The sequence below is a fragment of the Ornithorhynchus anatinus genome, chromosome 5, assembly GCF_004115215.2.
Source record: "Ornithorhynchus anatinus isolate Pmale09 chromosome 5, mOrnAna1.pri.v4, whole genome shotgun sequence".
Taxonomy (NCBI): Eukaryota; Metazoa; Chordata; class Mammalia; order Monotremata; family Ornithorhynchidae; genus Ornithorhynchus; species Ornithorhynchus anatinus.
Genome location: NC_041732.1, coordinates 35,859,240 through 35,886,503, shown reverse-complemented (window position 1 = coordinate 35,886,503; position 27,264 = coordinate 35,859,240). Strand labels below are relative to the sequence as shown.

General features: G+C 39.7%; 1 protein-coding gene across 2 annotated transcripts in view; it reads right to left on the bottom strand.

The window, feature by feature from the left end:
• The window catches only part of UNC5D (unc-5 netrin receptor D), a 532,332-nt gene that overhangs the window by 390,837 nt on the left and 114,231 nt on the right, over window positions 1-27,264 (bottom strand). The gene's annotated exons all lie outside the window — the stretch shown is intronic.

Sequence of the window (27,264 nt, the reverse complement as noted above, 5' to 3'; positions counted from 1 at the left end):
ACAAAAGTCTGAGAATTTTTTTTTAATTACAATTAAAAACACCATCAGGTTGTGTTACAGTTGCTAACAAACAATGTTTTCTCTCTCATGGTCATTGTACGTACAACATATTCTCTCCCCGTGAATGTCTCTTTTCAGTTATCACAGTTTGACACATCAGATTCAAGACCATAAGGTCCACCATTTGTGTTTTTATTTTCAAATGATCCACAAAATTTCACCACTAACACTTAAACACATCACCAGATGAAATGCTTATTTATTCATACCCAAACACCTGAAAAGCAGGCAGAGATATGAAGGAGAGAGGAGGCGAGAGCAAAAACAAGCGTGGAGCGGGGAGTTGAATCAGCTCAGCTACGGCTCATCTTGGGGAGGCTGCAGCTATAGAAATCTAAGCAATGCAGCCAATAACAAATTCATAGGCAAGACAAGCTGAGCTTATCTTCTCCATCCAACCTCTAGCCACAATGAAAAGTGATTTTTCCTGCCATCATTCAGAATGTGGTATGATTTTACCCTCATTTCTGACTTCTCCAGAACTCACTCTCTACTTCCTATGAGAAGAGGGTTCCCTGGTCCAGAGACATAGGAAAACCTGCTAGAAAATGTTCCTGATTTTCAGCTTAAATTTTCCATTATTTCCTTGCTCTCACTGAAGCTCTGCTGAAGAGACAAGTTTGCCTTCCACAGCTGTGGGTCAATCCAGAAAGGAGCACTTGGGAACGATGACAGAAGTGGGGGGGGTGGAGAGTAGTGGACTTGCTGAGTTTTGAGAAAAAACAAACTGCAAAAATGCATACGGATTTATGCTGAAGAGGGACGCATGATCCTGGTTACAGTACAATGTCAGCTGTTGCCTACTGATTCTGGGTGAGGGCACTTTGAACAGAGAAGTGAAAGCCTGCCATAGTTCAGCACAAAGGATATTGAATATTCAGTATCTCCCAACTTCACTACTGTATCCAGCTCTGCTCTCTCAGCACACAGAAATCATGTTTTCTCTGGCAGTGTATCTAAAATGAGTTCTACTGGGAAAAGTTAATTCAAAAATAAAATCCAATAAAAATCAAAGGCTAAAATAATTAGGGCGACCCATTCTTAGAGAATTGTGTATTTAATAATTGTGGCATTTGTTATATTAATTCATTCAATAGTATTTATTGAGCGCTCACTATGTACAGAGCACTGTACTAAGTGCTTGGAATGTACAATTCGGCAACACATAGAGGCAATCCCTGCCCATTGACGGGCTTACAGTCTATTCGTTAATATGCTTACTTCGTGCCAGGTACTGTATTAAACGCAGGGGTGGATACAAGCAAACCAGGTTCTCTGTCCCATGTGGGGCTCACTTTCTCAATCCCCATTTTATAGATGAGGTAACTGAGGCACAGAGAAGTGAAGTGACTTCTCCAAGGTCACACAGCAGACAAGTGGCAGAGCCAGGATTAGAACCTATGACCTTCTACCCTCCCTCCATATGTGTGAGCACGTGTGCACACACACACACACACACACATCCAGGGAAGTGTTCCCTGGCCAACTATACTTGCACTACAAGTTGGGAAGAGTTGATCTCAAGTTCTCTTCTCCCTCTGGAAGCAGCTCTCTCAGGAGTTAAGGAGGGAAAAATGAATCCCCTATGTTTCTTCTTTCTTTATTGCAAGTTGGCACAGAGGAGATGTCCAGAGTGACCAACTTGGCTAGAATCAGGCAACAGTGCCCCAACCCCATGCAGGATTTCCTAAAATCTTGAGAAAGGATTTTGTGTGAGCTATTTGCACTGCATCCCAGGTGGAGTCCACCCACTTTCTACTTAGATCCACAAAGGCCTCTCTCCATGGGCGTAAAACACCAGTTGTTCTTGACACAGGATCCCGAGCACTAGAGAGAAACAACCTAGGAATCTCCCTTGTGTTGTCTTTTACTTCCAAGTTGTCTCTGACCAATTGCAACTCCTTAGTCACATCTCTTCCAGAATGCCCTATCTCCAACTGCAATCATTCTGGTACTGTATCCATAGGAATCTAAAGAACCTTTATTCTTAGGCAGAGTGCATCCAAATGTATAACCTCATTTTTTTCTAACCTCTGTGAAGTAGTTGTTAAGAGCACAGAAAAGATTCCCTACTATCTTCTCAGCGGTTGCATCTGTGCTATCTATATAGGGGTTATAAAACACACACAAATGTGAAACTTCACCATTAGCAACATCATCTTCGAACATAAATGGCAGCTCTTGCTCTCCACATACATATGTAGTGGCAAACATATACACACATGGGTATACATCGGGACTCACACAAGCATTGTAGTACACACATATAAACCAGTATATATAGTGTGTTTTTACTTTATTTCTCTCTCTCTGTTCCACCCCCCCCCCCCCGACTCCTCCCTACAGGGCCAGGAGTGGGGCATGGCATAGATCCACAATGACACTGGGGCCTATAACACCAGAATTTCTAAACTCCCTGCAAGCTCCGTGATGCTGATTCAGCCTCCTGGGACCCTTCAGACTCCTTAGGGCTGTTAGAACACATGATGTGGAAATGAAACTCTGTCCCTGGAACTGTGTGTGAGATGGGGCTAAGTGGATAGAACACTGGCCTGGGAGGCAGAAGGACATAGGTTTTAATCCTGGCTCTGCAACATGTCTGCTGTGTGACCTTGGGCAAGTCACTTCACTTCTCTGGGCCTCAGATACCTCATCTGTAAAATTGGACATAAGAGTGTGAACCCCATGTGGGACGGGGCTCAAGTGATCAACCTGTATCTTCGCCGGATCTTAGAATAGTGCTTGGCACACAGTAAGCGCTTAACAAGTACCATTATTATTATTATTATTACTATTATTATATGATGACCCTCCCCTCCAAGAACTGTGTGTGGATACTTTATTTTTACATTATCTTGAGCTGTTGATTTTGTAATTTCTTGTTACTTTTTTTCCATTCTTATGTTCTGCATTGTTTACTCTCACTTAGACTGTGAATCCAGTGTGGGATAGGGGTTCATGCCAGATCTGCTTAGCTAGTATTGAAGTAGCGCTTCATAAATAGCAAGCATTTCATAAATACCTTCGTTACTCTTTTATAGAGAAGCTAAGGCCTGGATGGATGGAACATTTCTATAACGGAATACAATCAGATCCCTGTCTTGATCTCTGGGCCAACTAGGGAAATATTTCTCTGCCACATCTTTCCTCAATTAAGGACCTTCAATAGGGACCAGATCTGATATCTGCCTCAATTTCAACTCAGCCACAGGCCATTCAAACACAAGTCTGTCAGTGAAGGATGCTGAGGAAGGATGTCTTTTGCGCCAACAGTAAGGAGACTGACTTGCCTTCCTTCTTTATCCACAAAATGGTAATCTGGATTACTCTAATTTTGCATCTTCAATAGCAGAAAACCATTATGTTAATGGAGGGGAAACGGGGTGTGGAGACCTTTCTGAATGACCATAATGACTCCAGCCTTTAATTCTTTGCAACTACGTGCAGCTCCATGTGTCACTGGTGTTTCCAGGTTACATGAGAATTGTCTTTAATTTGGAGAGAACCACTGGCAGGAGAGTCCCTGTAGTGGGGGAGGATTCTTAATTTATGTAAAGCATTACTGAAAATGATCTATATGACAGTTTGATATAAAAAGCTAAATGCAAGTCATTACTCACTGAAGATAATTTGAAACAGTATCGCATCAGGGGAGACATTAGACTACGGAGGATAAAAAGTAGGAATAGGTATTCAGATATTTGGTTGTATTTGCATAATCATCTAAAGTAGGTTGCTATTTTCTCGAGGGGCCAACTAGCTTACAATGAAAAGAATAGCCAGTCAGGAACCAGGATTATCACTGTTGTATATTTTTTAGCCAGACCACCATAGTACAGATTAAAAAAAATAGATAATATTCCTTATGGATTCCAGTGAGATCTCTTCAAACTTCAATAAGTGGGAGCTCTATAAGTCTCATTTTTTGTGGATATAAATAAATGCCGGCTGGCTGCTGCCCGGGGAGTTATAAGCATCCCAAGGTCATTTTGGCAGCCAGATGCTACAATGATGACATGGTTTTCCCCATTACTAAAGCTAGGGCATCCATCTCCCTTTCTTAGTCATTTTTTAACTGCATTTTTTTTTTCCACTGGAACAACTGAAGAATGGTAACAGTGTGCATTAAAACTCCCAGTTCAGAAAACAAGCAAAGTGAATGGAAGTACACAAACTGCATGAAGCCAAACTCATCACCTCCCAAAAAGGAAAAAGAAATCATGGTATTTTCAAAAATGCACTAGATGCAGGGTGGTCTACTGCAGGGTGGTCAGGAGTGTACTTCTAGACTGTAAGCTTATTGTGGGTAGGGAATATGTCTGTTATATTGTACTCTCCAAAGTGTTTAGTATAGTGCTCTGCACACACTAAGAGCTCAATAAATACCATTGATTAAGTCAGGGGACCAGAGTTCTAATCCCAACTCTGCCATTTGCCTACTGTGTGACCCTCAGCAAATCACTTAACTTCTCTGGGCCCCTGTTTCCTCATCCATAAAATGAGTTTAAATATATGTTCTCCCACCTTCTTAGTCTGTGAACCCCATCTGGAACAGGGCTGTGTCCAATCTACAGTAATTGTACCTACTCCAGTGCTTAAAGTAGTGCCAGGTATATAACACTTAAATACTACAATGACTATTAAAAATAAGTTAATGGCAGGCAGGGACTAGAGCTATAAAGTTTATATGTCTCTATATATGACACTCAAAGGAATACTAGCAGAGATGTTATTGAATGATGGCAACTATGGAGTCCCACATACCTTGGCCATAGAAGCCACCTGAATCATTTGTTATTGACTAAACCTGAATGGAATTTGTTGAAAGGAAGGTGAGGCAGGAGGGAGAGTGTACCTGCACTGAGGACAGAAGCAAAGTCCAAGTCTAGGAGGAGTTCTTTCATTTTCATGGGAGCCCCTTTGTATTTCACCCCATTGGCATGAAAAGCATACTAATTAGCAGAGAAGCAACATGGCCTAGTGGCTAGAGCATGGGCCTGGAAGTCAGAAAGACCTGGGTTCTAATCTGATTTCTGCCTTTTGTCAGCTGTGTGACTTTGGTCAAATCACTCAACTTCTCTGAGCCTCAGTTAGCCCATCTATAAAATGGGGATTAAGTCCCATGTGGGTCAGGGACTGTGACCAACCTCATTACCTTGTGTCTACCCCATTGCTTAGATTAGGACTTGACACATAGTAATCATTTAACAAATACCATGGAAAGTTTCAATGGTTTTCATTCTAATGAATATGCACATGACTATTGGCTCTTAGAGAGGGTTTGGTCAATATCCCAGGGTAAGTTTTCACAAATAAACCCTGTATGAATGAAACCCTTGCTCTCTCTTCACCAGAATGCATTCAGGTTACCAACATGAATAGTGCTTTTGCATGTAGAATGCCAATTAAGGCACAGACAAGGATCATACCCCCTTTTATTATCATCCTCAAGCAGCTCAAGTCCAAACTCCCTGCTCATTCCCTCTGCACACAGTAACAAATGCTCTTCCCACTGCAAAAACTGATTATACACAACAGGTTCTGCTAAGCAAAATATCTCACATGCATAAATATAACCAAATGTCAGAGGCAACTCATTTGAAGGAGCATCAGAATGGTAACTGAAGTGCCAAAATGGGGAACGTAATTGAACAGCACAATTGAGGCTGGCACATGCTCACCACCCTGTTTAGTCATGTCTCTAGATGTTAAGTCATGGAACTTGACCTCAGGGTAGACCTGGGACTGACTGGAAGGTTTCCACAATGGAAATCCTCTTCTTGGAGAGGAAAGTGAATCAGTGGCATGTCATCCAAGACCTTTGCCTCAGAATGTCCAAAATATCTCACGCCCCTTACTCACTCCACCATTATGGAACTCCCAGAGGTATTAAGAGAGCATAATGACTGCAAATTACATCTCAAAGCCAAATGCATTTGCCTCTGAAGGACTTTCACTTCTACTCCTTCAGAAAAGTAGGGAAAATTACTTGGTACAATATTTACTCCAGATTAAATGACAACGAAGAGGAAGTGATATCCATTATAGCCCAATTACATTCATCAGCTGAAGCAGTGGGCTTTCACTAGTGAACATCAACATTCAATCCATAAAGAGGAACTAATGAGAAATTTGAAAATGGAATCCACACATCAGTAGGCTTGGAGAGATTTTGCTGGGATTAATGAACTGCCAGAATATCGTCAACACTCTGGAAAGATGTTCTCTCTAGGTTTGTTTATTTTTTTTTTTTAGCCGATCCTTTTGGTCAGTAAAGTTCTCATTATATTTAATTTGGCTTCCACACCTTGAAGGTTTCACTCTTCTCTAGACATTTCAGCACTCAAAATTTCTCTCCTTTTTTAATGACTTGCTTACTTTGCCCTCTGCTTTAACCAATGCTTATTCGGACCTTTTAAATGGGTCTTTCAGGAAAGGGAGTGAGAATGGCTGACTTTTTTTAATCTCTCATTTTCTCTTGCTTCTGATTATCTGACAACAATGAGTTTTCTCCTAAATCAGAGACAAAATCTTCCAGCACTACATTAAGAAGTTTATCTAAGGTTGTCACACTCTTGCTGTGGCATATTACAGTTCTCAACTTCTGCAGTTTTCACCTAAATTGGAATGTAAATGTATAAACGTATCCAAGGGGAGGGGTCAATATTTGTCAGATTGTATATAAAAGGTCATTTTAGCTCCTCAGGGTGAAATATTTGTTTCTGTTTAAAAAAATAGAGAAAGACAAAACATGACCTCCTGTGAAGGTTAAGAAGTGGGCAACAGAGCTCCTTACTTATTTATAATCAAGCTACCATGTAGGTAGCTACAGAAGAAAATATGACCTATTTGTCTCCTACTGCTTGAAAGGTCCTTAAGTAGTTGCGAACTGGAATAATGCATTTAGAAGTAAAAGGATACTGCTTCCTCCTCCTCACCACCCAGAATTATATGGAAAAATGTCTGCCAACTTTCAATGTATGTCAGCTCTGAATCAATTGTAAATTTTATAAAAGATACAGCACTGTTTCTTGTACATTTCAGCTTTAGTCGCAGAGTGGGTCCAAAACTACCCAACTTCTGGGCCCAGGTTGGCTCCATGCCCTTTTGTTGAAAAAAATCACATTGCTCTCACTAGTAGGTGACCATTGTGAGTTTCTGACTTGAAAGCTCATATATACACATCATTTTTGCCTTTAAATTATGAGTGCAGTCTGTAGAACATTCACAGAATAATAGCTTCATACTTACGTGTAAGAGTGTGTGTCATTTTCTTGGCATCCAAAATGAGCTAAGCTTGCCTATCATTCAGTGGCATTTATTCAGCCCTTACTGTGTGCGGAGCACTGTAATAAATGCTTGGGAAAGTCCAATACAATAGAGTTGGTAGATGTGATCCTTGCCCACAAGAGGTTTACAGTCTACAGTGGGAGATAGACATTAAAATAAAGTACAGAAAGGGGAAATAGTAGAGTATAAAGAATAAGTGCATATGTGCTGTGGAGCTGGGGTGAGTACAAAAGTGATTAAGGGATACACAGACAAGTGTATAGTTGAAATACAAGGCCAGGGGATAGGGCCAGGGATGGCCTCTCAGAAAGATGTGATTTTAGGAAGGTTTGAAGATAAGGAGTATGGTGGACTAGAAGATATGAAGTGGGAGAAACTCCCAGCCTAAGAGAGGATGTGGGCAAGAGGTTGGTGTCAAGTTGAGGTACAAAGAAAAGGTTGGTATTAGCAGTTGGCATACTATGACACTAGCATAGGACACTCCCCTTAACTTTGTATTCTGATGCTTTAATGCATCACAAATTCATTTAATCGTATTTATAGAGCGCTTATTTTGTACTAAGTTCCATGTATAAAGAGGAAGCAAAAGAAGCATCCTCGCATATTGGGTAGAGAATGGGCTTTGGAGTCAGAAGAAGCTGGGTTCTTATCTCTGCTCTGCCACTTCACTGGGTAATCTTGGGCAAGTCATTTCACTTCTTCTGCCTTAGTTATCTCATCTGTAAAATATGGGGATTAAGATTGTGAGCCCCATGTGGGACATGGACTATAGTCAACCTGGTTAGCTAGTATGGACCCCAGCACTTAACAGCGCTTAACAAATATCATTAAAAAAACAACAACAAGCCAAACAAAAAACAAAAGGATAAAAACTGACTAAAGAAGTGTTAGAGAAGAGAGGCCATTCCCAACAGCTCTCCTCTTATTCTCCTTTAATAGGGGAACAAAGGGGTCGCATGTCAAATCAAGAATTGTATTTCATCACGGAAAGTAGGTGACTTTTTCAGTGGCCCAATTCTAGAGAACTATCCCATGAAGATGATTACAATGTTCAATTTTTGCTTTGGAACCATATGCCACATCAAACTATGCCTCACTCTCTATGACTTTTACTTGTTCTACTTTGTAGCTCAGGGATTAAAGCCTTCCTGAAAGATAGGAAATGGATTGGAGACCAGAGACAAAAGTTGGTTGAAGAAGCAACTACTACTCACCACCCAGTGTGGCACTGGAACATAAGCCATTCTTTCTTCATTCATTCATTCTTTCCAGGACTCATAGTACATAGTACTTTGATATGGGCACAGACCATCCCAGTGCAGCTAGCTTTATTATTAAGGGTCCTTTCTGTTATTCCTGCTTAGACTGAGCCTAGCATGACAACAAAGGGATAAACATTACCTTTCTGAATATTCTGATATTTTGAAATTTCCAAAGGCCTACAAAGAAATAAGCTTGCAACTTACATGAGAACAGACTGGATGGAAAAGTGGATCTTTGCCTTCCATAGAAAAGTTGATTTCCCATTGCAGATGACTGCATCTTAGATATAGGTTGGAAATGCTTTGTGAAATTTAAGGTTGGTTCATACCCAAACCAAAGAAAAGCAAAACATCCAGTTAATATGGTGAATAGACTGTGAGCCTCATGTGAGACAAGGACTGCGTTAATAATAACCTGGTAATAATAATAACGATACTATTTATGGCATTTGCTACATACTTACTCTGTGCCAAGCATTGTTCTAAGCACTAGGGTGGATACAGGGAAACTATATCAGACACAGTCCCTGCCCACATGGGGCTAACAGTCTATTCACCATATGAACTAGACCCTAGACCTTTTGCTTTTTTTTGGTTTGGGTCTGAACCAACCTTAAATTTCAATTTCCAACTCACAGTCATTTTAGAGATGAGGTAACTGAGGCAAAGAAAAGTGAATGACTTGCCCAAGGTTGCTCAGCAGGCAAGTGGAGGAGGCATGTCCTCTGACTCTCAACCCCGTGCTCTTGTCACTATTAACTTCTATCTATCCCAGCACTTAGAAGAGTGCTTGAAGCAGACTAAGTGATTAACAAATATTTTGCTATCCTCATCCTACTAATGCAAAGCCTTTTACTTTACCCATAAATTTCAGTATGTCTGCTCCCTCCACCCCTGATCAAGCCTCCATTTCATAGCTGGATATGCTTGTCACTTTTTCCCCAATCCCCAAAAATATGGTGAAGGAGAAAGTGATTTGCTTTCTACACTACCTTCTATTGGTGCTTTCACCCAGAAGGTGAAAGTGCTTCATCTTTCAGTCAGTGCTATTTATTGAGTGAGAGCTTACTGTGTTCAAAGCACAGTTCTGAGCACAATGCAATAGAGTTAGTAGACACAATGCCTGTCCTCCAGGAGTTTACCATCTCAACATCATCTCTCTCCAATTTCACAGGCTTAACAAAGTTTTCCACTTTCAATTCCAATGTGGAATAACCCTCCCCACACTGTCTTTGATGAAGAATAACTTAAGAGACTCTTCAATGCCATATGCTCAATTACATTTTCTTTACTGCTCAGACAAGACAAATGAGGGGAATCCAAACAATTTTTCATAGGTCAATGATCTGGAGCACCTGGTGCAGCTGGAGTATGGATAACAATAGGGAGAATCCTCTTAAAATCACAATCCAGATTTTTCTTTCTCCCTCAAACTTTCAGTCTATTTCCTGTTTGCTATACTGAACTTCCTTTTCCAAAAGTAATTAGCCGAAGGAATCACTCAATCTGAGAGTTAAAAAACAAAGAAACACTTGCTACAAGGTGTCATTTGCAAGCTCGCAGGATTTAATATGCAAGATTTGGCATATTAAAATCTTATTTCTTCCTGCACATTTTTTAACCCAGAATGAATTGCTCCAAAATTGTAGGTTCCAGGGCATTCAGACAGAAAACTTTGCAAGCCATAATGTCCGTTTCAGTATTAAATTCCACAAAATTCTCTTTCTGACAGGGGCGGAAGTCAGTGCAAGTAGGGTGGGACTAGGGAGAGACCTCAAAACATATCCAGATATACATTCTTTCAATTGTTTACTTGTGGTTTGGTTTCTCCAGTTGAGATAATTCTGAACAATTGAAATTTCCAATGGAGGGTGACTTTTCATATTTTTTAATTGTATTTGTTAAGCACTTACTATGCACCAGGCACTATACTAAGTGCTGGGATAGATACAATCCAGTCAGGTCAGGGACAGTCCATGTTCCACATGAGGCTCACGGTATTAATCCCCATTTTACAAATTGGTAAATGAGGCACAGAGAAGTTAAATTACTTGCCCAATGTCACACAGCAGACAAGTGGCAGAACCAGATTAGGATCCACGTTTTCTGACTCCAGGCCTTTGCTTTATCTACAAGGCCATTCTGCTTCCCTATAATCCTGGAATAATAGTGATAACAACAGTAATAATATAATAATAATAGTAACGCACAGCAAGTTATTTGCTAGGCACTAAACCTTAGAACTCCATGTAATAGAGAACTTTATTTCATTAAGAGATAAACTCTATAGAGGATGATGGTGAAAGAAAAGATGATTTGGTTTGTGACATGAGAAAAATTTTCAGCTTGCAGAATGATAAACTCCACTCTTATACTACATACAAGTGGGTCAGTGTATAAACCACGACATAACTGTTGGCTTAATGGGTCACATCGCTTTCTGGACCTCACTAGTCACTAGTCTACTTCTTTCAGCAAAGTAGAGAGAGAGAAGTAAAAGCAAAATAGAAAAGGCACATTTCTTCCTTCCTACCAAAGCCATCACTTCCTCCCAAGAGTGGCAGGCAGTTTGATTCAGGTAGTGAAGAGACACACTGCAGAGAGACAGGACTTTGTGTGCCCAGCAACAGCTAATCAAAAGAAATTCAGCACCAAGAAAGATCAATACCTTATCACTGAAGTCATTTAAAAACTGGACTGGACAGAGCACTAGCAAATAAACTGAACCAAAAATTCCTGCACAGACTGCACAGACAGAGAACGATAGGATGGCTATGTTCTAATAGGTCTTTCCCACCCCAAGTTTCTATTACTTCACAACACTATCAGAGCCAGGATTATTTCATTGAGCTGGCAGTATGATTGATTGCCACAATCTCTGTGATTTGGGGATGGACAATCCCAGCCATGGATGTGACACTTGTTCTCAGTGCAGCATCCCTGAACCAAAGCTCAGTTTATCCACCAAGACCTACAGGTTGCTCCCTATACAGGAGCTATCCAAATCCCAATGCCTAAGCCCTTCATTCTTTAGAGATACATCTGTGTTGCTGACATCTGTAGCCTTAATACGTCTGCTTACTAAGCCTATCATTGATTATGCTCATATTAACTCCAGTTAAAATTTTCCTTGAGGAAAATTCCAATACACACCCAGTTTTTCGATTTAAAAAGCAAGATTTTTTTTAAAAAAAGGTCTGAAGCACGAATTGGCTAATTAACTGAACCTATAAATTTGGGACAGTTCCCCTATTTCTGCTACTTGTCCCAGTTTGGATTTCTACAAAGTGTCACCATCTGTACCTTTGAGGAAAGGTTCTGCAATCATTATGCAGGAACAAATGCTTGGAGAAAGAACCCGGCTCATCCAGCAAACACAAAGCTACACAAAAATCAGAACAAACATAGGAAGAGGTAGGCTGAACAGAAACATTCTACAACAAGTTTCCTGCTAAAGTTCAACTGCACAAGGTGCCCAGGCAGACTGAGCACAAGCTTCACTTCTCTTATTGACTTATTCACTGTGACTTATGTCTCTCTCGTCATCAACTCCTTGCTCACACTTGCCCTCTGGTCAGGAACTCCCTCCCTATTCATATCTGACAGACCACCACTTTATCCATCTACAAAGCCTTACTGAAATCACATCTCCTATAGGAAGCCTTTCCTAAGTGGTCATGTTCTCCCCATCCTATGCACCCCCTAAACACACAGGAACTCACCCACCCTCTCCTCCAGTAGTGCTTTTGTTCAGGTCTTTAAACTCTCTTGCTTCTGCTAGCCATAATTTATTTTAGTGTTTGTCTCCCCAGAAAAATTGTAAACTCCTTTAGGGCAGGGATTATGTTTACCAATTCTATTTACTAGCCCAAATACTTAGTACAGCAATCTCTGCACAGGATAAGTGTTCAATAAAGACTATTGATTGATTGATTCTGGGTAAGTAGGGTAGTTAGTGAATATTAAGAGGGCAAGTGGGGGCATTCTTATGTGTGCACTTAAAATGAAGAGGAGCGGGTGTTTTATTTCTCATTAGTTCAGAATATCTGCATAAGGAGCAAAATTACAACAAGAATAGACAGTAGATGCCAAGCAGATCCTTCTCTAGAATATTATTTAGAAATATCCAACCGGAAAGAAATTCCAAAAACAAAAACCTAGAAGAGATTGGTATTATTCTAGATTCTCTGTGGGGCTAGGGCAGTTTTGTTAAATAACATTCATAGTGATTATGGTATTTGTTAAGCACATACTCTATGGCAGGCACTGTACTAAGCACTAAAGGAACTGTACTAAGCATTGGAGGCACTGTACTAAGTGATCCCATGTCATCTCTTGCCAATTTCTGCTTCAAGAAAAGCAAAACTAGAATCCAGTGTTAGGAGGACAAAGGATTTTTTATTTCATTTCCTGGATGCATTATTCCTTTTTTATATAGCATTTTTTAAGGACTTAACTCCAGACAGAAACTTCAGAATAGTGCTTGGCACATAAGAAGTGTTTAACAAGAACCATAATTATTATTTAGTAATAATTTAGTAATTAGTAGTGCTGGGATATAAGAAAGGCATCAGGTTGGACACACAGTCCATGGGGCTCATGGTCTTAATCCCCAGTTTACAGATGAGGTCCAGGGGAACTGAGGCCCAGGGAAGTTAAACAACTCTCTCAAGGTCACACAGCAGATGAGTGGTGGAGCCAGGATTAGAACCAAATCTTCTGATTCCAGGCCCATGCTCTTTCCATTAGACCACCCTGCTACTCCACTATTAAAAAGATAAAACCTGAGTTGAATGGAATGTTACAAACTGTAAATTTGAAGGAATAAAGGATTAATGTTGATCGTGGTGGAAATACCTAAGAACAACAGAAAGGTGTTCAGGATTATCAAGTCTCTAAATTTGTTCTACCTTCATCACCTAGAATGTAAGATCCCTCTCAACTGTACATTCATTGTGGGAAAGGAATGTATCTGATTACTGTTGTATTGTTCTCTCCCAAGGGCTTAGTGTTTAGTACAGTGCTCTACACACAGTAAGTGCTCAATGATTACAACGGAATGAATATATTCCCAGGAACAGCACCACTGCAAACCTTTGGCTCTTTTCTGAAGCAACATTTAGATTGGGAAATGGAACTCAATTCCTCGTGGTACTTTTGAGAAGCCAATTCAGGGATGAATGGCCACTGTAAATCTACACATCAAAGATCCTTTCTACTTTTATTCATTTAATTAAATTTATGACCAATGAAATATTATATCTCACTCTCAAAATAATGTGAAGGATTTTAGCTAGTAAAATTTTAAAATAACTAAAAAGCTATGGGTTTTAAGAAAATAAGATCTCTTCAAGGTCCCAAATTAGCAAGATTAAAATGTGACATACTTCATGATAACCTGCATTTTAAATCAGAGGCTTACACAGCAGTTTCTTTTCTATGTACATATCTCTAAACTATTTATTCATATTAATGTAAGTCTCCCCCTTTAGACCATAAGCTTGTTGTGGGCAGGGAATGTATCTACCAATTATGTTACATTGTACTCTCCCAAAAGCTTAGTACATTGCTATGCACACAGTAAGTGCTCAGTAAATACCATTGATCTTTTGATTATGGACTAGCTAAAACCTTCCTTTAAAATACTAAATTAAGTTTAGTCCTAAATTGCAATCAAATGAAGCAAGATTATGCCCCAAGCTTGTGCTGAGGGTTTTTTTTTTTTGGCCTGGTATTTTGAAGAATATCCCAAACATTCAAAGCAAAATAAAAGTACAGTTGCTTGGCCTGTCTTTGGTATCAATGATATTATTACTTAAGAGCTGTAAGGACAAATCCAGAACCACTAACTGCCTTTTAGAATAAAATGCCTTTCAATTAACCTGTACATGCATTTGACCAAAATCTATGCCTGAAAAGAACTTCTGCAAGTATTTGAGATTCTTTTATGGGTTTAATTTCAGTGACTATATTTCTAGACAGTCATTACTTGAAAAAATTAATTTGCTAAGAAACAATCAATGATTACAAAGTTCTTTAAAAATGTGTTCCTTAAAAGCAAAGTAAAATTGAACTTTTTGTATTTAAGCATCCAGTAATAATATTCTGTTAACATGTTTTCTAACTCTCACCTTCCAAGTAAGCCGATGCTTAACCATCAGCGTTATCTGTTGAGTGCTTACTGTATGCATAGCAGTGAACTGAGAACTTGGGAGAGTACATGACAGAGTTGCTAGACACCTGCCCTGCCCACAAAGAATTTACATTCTAGAGGGAGGTGCTTACAGTCTAGAGAAACTGTAAAATGCAATTAACATGAAATTTAACTGTTAGAACAAAAAAAAGCAGTAACAGTAAATGAGGAGGAGACATAAATGGAAAACAGATCACTGCATGCACTGGTTCAGCCTAGATAAGTGTGCAAACCACACAATGACTGCATGCTCAAAAAGATGAAAATTTCTGCTGGAATCCAAGCAGCAAAGATTAAATATACGCTATCTAAACTAGCAAGAATTTTCTGGAGAAGGAAAAAAGAGATCCATAAGATTAGATAGTTTAATGACTATATAATGAAACTTCTTTTTAAATAGATTTTTCACCTCCTGATTGATATTAGCCATAAAAAAGAGTAATGAAAGATAAAGAACCCAAACAGAGAAATTAGATTATTCTGTTAGCTTTTCCTGAGATCTTAAATGACAGAAGTATAGAGGTGGAGGAACTTAGTATTTGAAGGGATCTACCATCATGTAGGAATACCTTCCCAGTGGCCCAAACCTCTCTTTCCATGTTTTTAGCTGGATAAAGAGTTACGGCCAGTACTGTTGACACAGCTCCCCTTCAGGCTGTGAGCTCCTTTAGGGCAGGGAAGGTGTCTACCAACTCTGTTATAGTGTACTCTGCCAAGCGCTTAGGGGCCAATATTGTCCAGAGGATGGGACCACATCACAAATTTTAGGATGGAACTTCTTCCATTGTAGAAAGTCAGCTAAGTTGCTTCACTGGTTACCATTTTTTTTCTTTACAAAATGGGAGTGATCCTTGCCACAAATTTACCATGACAACTAACACTGCTCTGTATATTCCTAGAAACTAAGTGACTGCAAGGCATGCCATTCATCTCTGTGTAAGAGGAGGATTTTAGCCTCCCAACTGGTAGTGCATAAATTCCTTCCCCTTCTACTGATGAATTAAGATATTAGCACCTAAGTAAATATCTCAGAGCTGAAACGTAGCATAGTGTACAATGGGAAATACGGAGGAAAATGTGACCATAATTAACAGTAATAATTATAATAATGTCAACTTCAAAGTCCCAGCCACAAAGGGACCTACAAACTCTAGTGACTCACTCTGGTTAATTTTCTAAGTAACACTACTTTTGTTCTCACTTCAGTTTCCTTGAAAAGATTTCACCCAACCCCCTAATTAAAGATTATGCTTAAGCTCACTGAATAATCCTTTTAAACATGCTCCAAAATTATAAATAACTGTGTCCCATGTTACAATGAACATCGAGGTAAACGGTTGCTCTACAACTGTCAGAGCTTACGCGTGTCATGCAGTTCACTTGTCAAGGGAAAGCCTAATCTTTCTGCTGCTACAAAGCACTTCCCTTGTTCCTGCCTCACATATATAAGCCTTTGTGTAAATCCAAGATGTTGTGTTTTCCCCCCCTTTAAATCACTGTTATGTCTAACATCAGGCCTCAACCAGAAAGCTATAAACACGGGTCGTCAGTTCTAAATGATCTCTTGAGGTGTTCCTCCCAGGTAGCTTTTGACTCTATGACAACCCAATTCCTATTTTGTCCTCAATTTCAAAAGGTGCAGTTTAATTAAAGCTAATTGAATCATTCATTCCCCCCCCCCCCCGAAAAAAATGCAAAGCAGGGAACAAAGAGCCAAGTGATTCTTTTCCAGGCTCTGGAAGGGAACCAAACCTGAAATGTGTGACAGGGGAGCGCCCTGGTCTTACTTTCAGGAAAGCTTCATATGAGCTTGCACACCTGCGGAAACCCCCACACTCTGTTGGAGCTCCTTCCACCCTGGGAACCACAGAGTCATTCCCTATCATCTTGCTGGGGCAAGAAAAGCACAGCATGAGGTAAGTGACTTGGCTAAGGCCATGGCACAGGTGAATGGGAACAAACCCAGAACCCCTGCATTTTGAGATTGATAGCACAATCCAAGACTATTGTTTGCAACTTACCCTTACAGACGGTAAAGGCTTCACTCAGTACCATACCAGCTGGATGGAGGTGCTTGTGGTTACTGATCAGGTTACAAACATTGTTTTCTTATGCTATTTTTTAAGCGCTAAGTGTCTGACAATGTACTAAGTGCTGTGTTTGAACTGGATAATCAGGTTGGACACACTCCATGTCCTACATGGGGCTCACAGGATTTATCGCAATTTTACAGATGAGGGAACGGAGGCACAGAAAATATCTCCCTTGTAAAGAGAGCTGTTGCTCATGTAGGCCCTCTTCAAACTGTGACCTCATTTTTGGGGAGGGAACGTGCCTATCAACTCTGTTATATTATTATAATATATGCTCCCAAGTGTTTAGTGCTCTTCACACGGTAAGCACTCAGTAAATATGATTGATTGTTTTTTTTTTCCCCTTGAACTATTCTTCCTTCCACTGCCTTCTATCCTTACTTCTTTAAACTTCTGCCTCTCCTGCCCTCTACATCATAAGCCTTTTTGCTTTAAATGATATTTGTTAAGTGCTATGTGCCAGGCACTGTAATAAGTGCTGGGTAGATACAAGATAATCAAGTTGGACATAACCCATATCCCACTTGGGGCTCACAGTCTTAATCCTCATTTTACAGATAAGGTAACTGAGGTACAAAGAAGTTAAATGATTTGTCCAAGGTCACATAGCAAACAAGTGTAGGAGCTGGGATTAGAATCAGGATCTCTGACTCCAAGGCCCATACTACTTCCAATAAGCTATGTTGCTTCTCCTAGGCTTTACATTTTTACGTACACGGTGATCACCTCCTAAATCTTAAACCACCCACACTTATAGTTTCAAACTATCCCTGGCCAAGCCACACCCGTTTCTGAACCTCCTGCTCCATTTCAGCCCACCCCACCTATCATGTCTTCTAACTTTCTCAATGTGCCTCATTCTTTCCTATCCCACCATCGTCCTCTGGCCCACATTCTACTTCTGGCCTGGAAAACCCTGCCTCCTCAGATCTGCCAAAATAGCACAACTCCCCTCTACAAAGCCCTACTAAAAGATCATCTCCTCCAGGAGGCTTTCCCAGACTATGCCCCCCCTTTTTCTCTGCTCCCCCTCCCCTTACCATCACCCCCCCACCCCTGCTCTACCCCATTCCCCCTCCCACAGCACTTGTGTGTATATTTATACTATTTATTATATTAATGATGTGTATATATTTATAATTCTTTTTATTGATATTGATGCTATTGATGCCTGTTTGTTTATTTTGATGTCTGTCTCTCCCCTTCTAGACTGTGAGCTCATTGTGGGCAGGGATTGATTAGACTGTAAACCCGTTAATGGGCAGGGATTGTCTCTATCTGTTGCCGAATTGTACATTCCAAGCACTTAGTACAATGCTCTGCACATAGTAAGCGCTGAATAAATACTATTGAATAATGGTTGCTGAATTGTACTTTCCAAGTGCTTAGTACAGTGCTCTACACACAGTAAGCACTCAATAAATGACAATGAATGAATGTATCCCGAAGCCACCCAAAGAGTTGACAGAATGGGTGTCAGTTAAATCCAAAAAGTATTTTCTCCTTGGTTTAGGAGTAAACTGAATTATAAAACTCTGAAAAGTCAATTAGTAGTATTCATTCAGTGCTTACTGTGTGCAGACATTGTACGAAGCACTTGGGAAAAGTGAATCTATCATTAACTAAACTCACATACAGAATAGTGCTATTACTTTGTATTCATTTAAAAGTACATTCATACATACATATATGAGACGCAGCATGGCGTAGTGGATACAGCATGGGCCTGAGTGTCAAAAGAACCTGTGTTCTAAGCCTGGATCTGCCACATGTCTGCTGTGTGACCTTGGGCAAGTCACTTAATTTCTTTATGCCTCAGATGCCTCATCTGTAAAACGGGGATGAGTATGAGCTACCTGTGGGACAGGAACTGTGTCCAACTGCTCAACCTGTATCTACTCCAGCGCTTAGAAAAGTGCTTGACATATAGAGAGCACTAAAGAAGTAGAATTATCATTATTATTACATATGTATATGTATGAGTTTATATATCTGTATTCAGTGCAGTCTTTCTGGTTAGAAAAAATGTTTCAGAAACCTACGCCACACCAATCTGGGAGAGAGTAATTTAAAGAAAGGAGGACAAGCAGGATTAAGGAGTTTAGGAGGAAGTCAGGAAACTGGTAACCTGCTTTTATCTGCAACATGCAGATATCATTAAATACCAGAATTTATAATAATAACAATATTTGTTAAGCACTTACTATTTGCCAGGCACTGGACTAAGCGCTGGGGTGGATACAAGCAAATCAGGTTGGACACAGTCCCTGTCCCATGTGGGCCTCACAGTCTCAATCCCCATTTTATAGATGACATAATCGAGGTATTGAAAAGTGAAATGGCATGCCCAAGGCCACAGCGGACAAGGGGCAAGCTGGGATTAGAACCCATGAATTTCTTACTCCCAGGCCGGGGGTCTATCCACTACACCATGCTGCTTCTCTAGAACAATGCTTGGCCCATAATAAGTGCTTAACAAATACAATAAGTGACAATAGCAATATCAGTAATAATGATAATAAGATGTTCATCTACACCTCAGACAAGTGATCTCTAGGAGAATCAGTAATTATGAGATAAGGGATGTTCTGAGCCCAAGAGGCAAAAGGTTATTTCCCAGTGCATCAGATCCATCTTGTAGAGTGTAGGAAGGGAGAAATTCAGTTTTAATGTGGAAAGACCCACCTATCAGGATCTGACCTTTATGATCATATTTTTAAAAAACCAAAAACTGAAGAATTAGTAAACTGGCAAAACATTTTACAACTGGTAGCATCCATGTACTGGAATGTCACCCTGACTCATTACCAAGGACTCTTCTGGCAAATCTTCATTCTCTGCAGAAGTACTGGAGTAATGGAGTGGCAGAAGTAGGAGAAAGACAATGTAAGATTTCCTCAGGGCATTACCAAGCCCCACCTCCCTTCTTGGGGGAGCCAAGAAGGGTCAAAGGTACCTCAGCCAAAAACAACTCTCCCAAGAAGCTACTGTGCTAAATGACTCCTAGACTGGGTTTTCTGAACTCATTTCTTTCTCACATAGCCTGCCAGGCTCCTTGGAAAATGGCATGGGGATAGTCCTCCAAGGAGGAAAGAAAGGGAAAAGAGAGAATGAGATGCTAGCCCTAAGGAGATTTAAGAAACTTGTTTTGGAAGAAGCAAAATATTGACACTTCCTTTACTTGGCCACAGGTGAGGGAAAAAGATGTTCCAGTAGGAAGATAAAATAGGCTCATAAAAATCTTTTGTGTCTAATCTACCTGTTTTCCTCCTTCTTCAGAGCTGTGCTTCTTTCCCATTCCTTTCCTCTGGTACTCCTCTTTGGGCCTCTAGGACTCCTCTTCCCAAATGTCCTGACATCTCAAATTTGATACATATAAAATTCAACTACCCAACTTGCCTCCTAAATCTCCCCCACTTCTCTCAGTGGGGGAGAGTCTGAGTTTCCTCTCAGTCAAGAACTCCATCATGCTCCCTGACCCAGAAGCCCATAACGTAGGCGACATCTTGGACTCCACGCTCCCATTCTGGAACAAATGTCTGGCCCAATCACAGCTCTCCTTGCTGGTTTCCTGGCCTCCAAGCTTTCCCCCTCCAATCCATCCTACATGTTATTGCAAGGATAATCGCCTTGAACCACCACCCTGCACCTCTCTCTCCACTCCTCCACACTTCCACTTCAGTCAATCATATTTATTGAGCATTTACTGTGCACAGAGCACTGGAATAAGTGCTTGGGAGAGTACAACATAACAGACACAGTCCCTGCCCGCAACAAGCTTACAGTCTAGAGGGACTGGCTTTAGGTGTCCCTCAACATCTCAAAAAACCTCCTCACAATAGATTTTGAGGCCTTCCACCCACCCGCTCCACTTCTCTGCTCTCTTCACCTGCTGACCCCCATCTCACTCTCTACATTCCTCCCATGTTAATTTTCTATCTGTACCTTGCCCTTAGCTTTCCTGCCTCCCCATTTTCAGAACTCGCCTAAATCCCATCACCTCCAACATGGGTTCCCCACTTAATTTCCTGTATCAGGACCACACAAACCCATTAGCTATCTCCAGCACTTATGCATCTATTTACATCTATCCTCAGAATTTATTGTATATACATTTATTCAGCTGGACATTTGATAATTTATTTTGATTACTCTAGGGGTAAATATTTTATGTCCGTCTACCCCATTAGACTGTAAACTTCTTGGCCATAGGGAATGTGTCGATTCTTTGTTTTGCACTTCACTTATGGCAGTGTGTCCCATCCAAAAAGCATTCAATAAAAGTTATTTCTGTTATTTTATTAAGGTGATCTGCACTTAAACTAACCAGGAATTTAATGTTGTTTCTCACATCCCTGCTGACTGCTAATGCAGACGTGTGGTTAATCTAAATGTGCAGATGCCTTTGTAGTGAGACTCTCTCTGCATTGAGCCAGAGCTATTCTCAAGGGAAGGTAGCACTCATGATTTCCCAAACTCAGTCCTTGTCAATATGCCTTAACATAGACACCCATCTCCTGCCACAGGCTCCTCTTGCCTGGAAAAGAGAAGGTGAGGTTTTGTGCTACACATGGCCCTCACTGAAATGGAAAAGACCAAGCAATGGACAGCTGAACCAATGTCTCAGAGAAAATGGGAGTATTTCCCCAAAAGTTTAGGGGCATTGAAGCCCAGTCCAATTCAATTAAATGTTTCATTCTTGGAGATTTTAGTTGAAAGAGAAACATAGAAATGATTAAGCTCTTTTTTATTTGTTTTTTATTCTGAACACTGCACTGAGTTTCTACTTTAAAAGAGATTAATATAAGTATTTTCTATTTTCAAAGTACATTTGAACTAACAGGACAAAAGCAATTGCCCAGTAATTCCTCTACTGCTTTAAGAACTGCAGACTCCATGAAATTCGGGAGAATCAATAGTTTGGAAAATAGAAAAAAAGAAATGTGGTGACCTTTATTTATTTGCTTTCCTAAAAATAAAAAAAGTGCAGTGAATTTGTAACAAATGGAATCCCCACTGTTAAAATTATAGATTGTAAAATCAAAACTGTTAATCTTATATTTTTATTGTTAATTGAATCATGATTTGGAAAAGAGTGGTTTTACTTTCTTTAAAGGCAGGATTATAATAGGAAAGCTGCTGCAGAGTGGGGAACAGATCTACATATTTTATTGAATTTTCCTAAGTACTTTACATTCCAAGTAGTACTTGGTGCTTCCATAGTGTGAATCCCAGGAATAATGCTAATCCAGAGGTGCTCAGTTGCTTGACATTAGTGTTCAATAAATATGATCAACTAATTATTTCCCTACACCATTAAGGGAACGACTCAAATCAACTTGATTTTATTTAGGCCCATAATCTTTTTTGGCTGCATTATGGCATTTATGGGATTCTTTGAGTCAATGAGGAGAAGCATGATGGGAAAAGCTAGTTTACCCTAACTTCTTTCCCTTTGGTTGCCACAACAAATTTTGGTGAAATGCACTGTAATTGGCTCCATCCTTTTACATTTTATTATGATATTCATTTTAGAGACCTCTCTGCTCAATAAAGAAAAAAAATCCCCAAGTATACTATTCTGACTTTTTTAGACAGGTAAAAATTTTCTTTGAGTCTCCTATGAGCAAATACAACTTTAGGAAGAAGCTTCTCTTTTAAGAACAGCAGAAGAAAAAAAATCTCTGAATTCTTTTTAAAATTCACCCCCCTCTTTGCTCAGAGCTTTTATCTCTTGAGGAATACAACATTTTTCCTGTCCCCTCCCCTTCCTCCGTATTTAGAGGAACATGCTAAATTTTTTTCCATTGTCCTTACCCATCTCCTTCCCAAATTTTTATTTAAAGAGTTCCCACTGAAATAACAGAAGCTGTCAAAATTACTCCACTCCACCACCATCACATCATCATCAATGGGACACTTGGCTGAAAACATTCAGTGAATTGTGTCTCAATCTTATGCTTTCTGTCGTCATTTAAGTGAATTACTTCCAGTACAGACACACAAAAGAGCAGTTTATGGTAAAAGCAACACCACTCATAATGGTAAATTCTCCAACCTGAGCATAAGATCATTAATACATATTTAAGATGTGTACTAAACTAGCAGCATGTCACCAAAAGGCAGTATTTCTCTTCACCATTTACAAAATCTCTCAAAGCAAATCAGACTTCAAAAAAAAGCCATTTAAATTCACATTATTCATTCTCTCACTTGCTTTTATCATAAGAAAATATAAACTACAATCTATTTAGAAAACAGCAACATGCCAAAGGATGAACGATCATCTTGATCCCAGTAACCCCATTTCTCCGTTGAGAAAGAGAAATGTTTGTGGTAATGGATCCATCTTGATTTTTCCCCAGAATAATAACAAAAAATGAAGATGTGTTTAAGTCTCAGGCACCTTGAGATAACTCGAAGGTTTAAACTTTCGAATGGTGTGCAGCTGCAGATAGTTAAATCTTCTTATTCCCATCCTTCGCTTTCCATCTCCTTTCAGAATAAAATCAAGCACAATCCTAAATACATCTCTCAATACTTTCAAAGCAAGCCAAACTTTGAATAAAAACATCATCTGGCTTATCAGAGTGCCCTTTGGCTGGATGAATTGTCTGGCTTATTGCACTAGAGATATTAATTAAAACCTCCACCGGCTCCTGCATATGTCCCAGTGCAAACAGATCAACAGAACTGCTACATAGCATGTGATGCTTATTAACTGGAAATAAAAGCTGTGTTAAAAGAATATGCTTGGCATGGGAAATAAAAGAATAAATATGCCCCATATTATTGCTACATCTTTTTTGAAAGAAACTCCTATTGTACTGTACAGTAGGTAACATTTCCCAGTATGTTTGAGATCATTTAGTACAGCACCATATGGTGCTATAAAGTCACAGAACAGTGGGGTAGAAATAACTCAGCTTTTCATTTTACTTAGTGTTCTTGTTTGTTTAAATAGCAGTAAGATTTGGAGAGCAATTTCACAATTGTATTTCCCTTGAAATTTAGATGAGTTAGCAGTGCCCTTCTCCCTCTCCCAATCAATGGCCTCTATTAAGCACTGTCTGTGTGCAGAGCACTGTACTAAGCTCCCCTCCGCATACATTTAGGGAAAAGGAATCAAACAGCAAGTGAACTGCAAGCCCCAAGAGTTATTCTCAAGACCCTCGAAAGCCCACGCTCCAAAGCATTTTTGTGCTTATCTTTAAACTTGGTTTCTTCCCCTGAGAGGTAATTTACTTTAGTGTATCTCTCCCCTGTTTGCCCATACACTCCTTGAGGGTGGGGCCAAGTTCACCAACTCTAAGAGTACTTTCCCACTTGGGAGAGTTCAATAAATACAAAAACTATGTGCTCAAGAAATACTACTGACAGTGCATTCTTCTAGACCTCATATCTCACCAGGGTGTTTCTCCACTATGCTGATGAATGTAGCCAGCAGGTCAAAAAGTGCTAGCCTTAGTTAGAAATCATGGATCACAGATAAGGGATTGGCATGATGGGTGGTACAGGCTTAGGATCCTTTCCCTTCACCTCTCGACAGGGAAAAAAATCAGCTGGCTTAGAATTTCTATACCATCTCATCAATGAATACGGCAAGGGAAAGATGTTTCCAGTGGCTGATGGTTAAAGACCAATTAAAAGAAAAAAGGTGAGACAAGCATATTTTACTCTCCCAAGTGCTTAGTACAGTGTTCTGCACAGAGTAAACACTCAATAAATACGATTGACTGACTGAAGCGTCCAGGAATCCTAACCTGAGCCTATAGTCTCTCCAGGACAATTGCAAGACCACTGTCCTGATATCCATAGTTTTATACCCTAAGCACTGAACTACAAGGCACTGTTCCTAGTATTGGATATACCTGCCCCACACAGGAAGGTCATATCAGCGTGGCATAGTGGAAAGAGCAAGGGCTTGGGAGTCAGGGGTCATAGGTTCTAATCCCAGCTCTGCCACTTAGCTGTGTGACTTTGGATGTCACTTTGCTTCTCTGTACCTCAGTTACATCATCTGTAAAATGGGGATTAAACCTGTGAGCCTCATGTGGGACAACCTGATTACCCTGTATCAACCCCAGCGCTTAGAACAGTGCTTTGCACATAGTAAGCACTTAAATATAATAATAATAATTATTATCTTGGTAAGGAGTTCTAGAGAAGCAACACTGCCTAGAAGAAATGCCACACGCCTGGGAGTCAGGGGACCAGTGTTCTAATCCTAGCTCCATCACTTGCCAGCTCTGACCTAGAATAAATCACTTAACTACTCAACTATTCTTAACAGACTTGCTTCTGTTGTCTCTAAAATGAGGATTCAAGACCTGTTCTCCCTTCTACTTAGACTGAAAGTCCCACGTGGGCTGTGTACAGTTGATCTTGTAGCTTCCACAATGCTTAATACAATGTTGGCACATTGTGCTCAACAAATGCCACAGTTTCTATTATTATCATTGCATCACACTCTGATAACTCAGCAGAGGATCGGGCATTAATATAAGAGACCTCAATGATCTCTTCATGTTTTTTGATAAAGTTCTCAAATTAAGTTAGAGAATGCCAGACCCACCATCAGCCTAAATAAAAAGTATTAGCAGATGCAAGGGAAGGCATAACGGGCAGTCTGAAAGAGACAGTGCTGTTTTAAATGTCTCTCTTCCTTCCTACAATAATGGGACCCAGGTGTTACAATCATGATTAAGATGCAGCAATCCAATCCAATGGCAGAGCAGCATGAGGTATAAATCAGACCATGGCTTAATTGCCACATTCTCAGTCTCTCCTGTTTAATATGATTTTTTAAAAAATTGAAAATAAACTTTGTATGAAACGTTTGAACAAATGCATTGTAAGTAATTCTGCTGAAATTATGCATGGCTTTCTTCAGATGTGATTGACTACACTGCTTTAATGCTTACTAAGTGACTTTATTTATGCACTATATCTTGGTGGCTGATGGCAACTCTGATTATGTTCCAACCATAATTTCTTACATTGTTTGAAAACTATTGTTGCATTTGGCTCTGTATCAGTAAACAAAACTGTTCCAATGGCCCGAATGTGGCTATCATATGTGCCTCATTTCCATGGCTGAAAGTTACTTTTATTACTTGGATCTATTTTTTTTTCCATCACAGGAAATAAAGAAGAGATTGACAGACTTTAAAAAAATGGGGCATTTTAAATGGCTCAAATATACGTATAGTCCTCTGCACATAGTAAGTGCTCAATATATACCATTGATTAACCTTGAAAATGTTGGGGAGATTCTATTTTTTTCCCCCAATGACACTTTTAATTTTAACCACTAAATATTCACATGAAATCTTCTAGGCACAATTATACTGAAAGGACTTCGTACATTTAAAAAGGAATATGACAGAACACTTAGTTAAATGTTGTATTAAAGATTCATGGTAAATTAAATATTTAAAAGTATTCAACAGATCCAAGTATAGTTCAAATCCATCTGTTACTATAAACTACACTTTCTCTTCATTTTAATGTAGCCACATACCTGTGTGCAGTGCCCATCTTAGTTCAAATTTCTATTGTAAATCTCCTCTTACAAGAGACTGACCATCAGTCAATATACTACATTAATCTGCCCTTTAAGAGAAGCATTTTTCATTTCGTTCAAGTTACAGAGCACAACAGTCTGAAAACACTTTTTGGAGGAAAAAAGCAATACTTAGTGGTTTCCTTGAAAGGCCATGCAATAGACTTCTGATTGATCTGGGCTTGTGGCACAATGAAGAGAATTTGCAAGGGCAGGAAAACATGACCTCAATACTCTCAAGGTTCCCATGAAAGCACCTGTCCTCACAAAAAAAAAAGACTAAAAATCTATCAATACTATTTACTGAGCACCTTTTATGTGAAGATTACTGTAGCTAGCCTTTGGGAGAGTAGAGTTGAGGAAATAGACCTGATCCCTTCCCAAGAGGATGATCAAAGTACCTTTAAGCACTGATCTGTACATTTAAGGATTTGATATTTATCCATCCTCAGCCCCCAGTACTTAAACAGATATTGGTAATTCATTTATTTAATGTCTCACTCTCTAGGCATGTTGTGGGCACTGAATGTGTCTACCAACACTATTATACTCTACTCTCACAAGTATTTACTAGAGTGCTTTGCACTAAATACTCAATAAATACTATTGTCTGATTAAGTACCTGTCTGTGAGGTACTTATTCATATTGTCTGTCTACCCTTCCAGGCCAAAATGTCCTTGTGGGCAGGGAACATGTCTGCCAACTCCATCGTATTGTACTCTCCCAAATACTTAGGGCAGTGCTCTGCACTCATAAGTGCTCAATAAATACGATTATGTACGTATTCATATTAAAGTCTG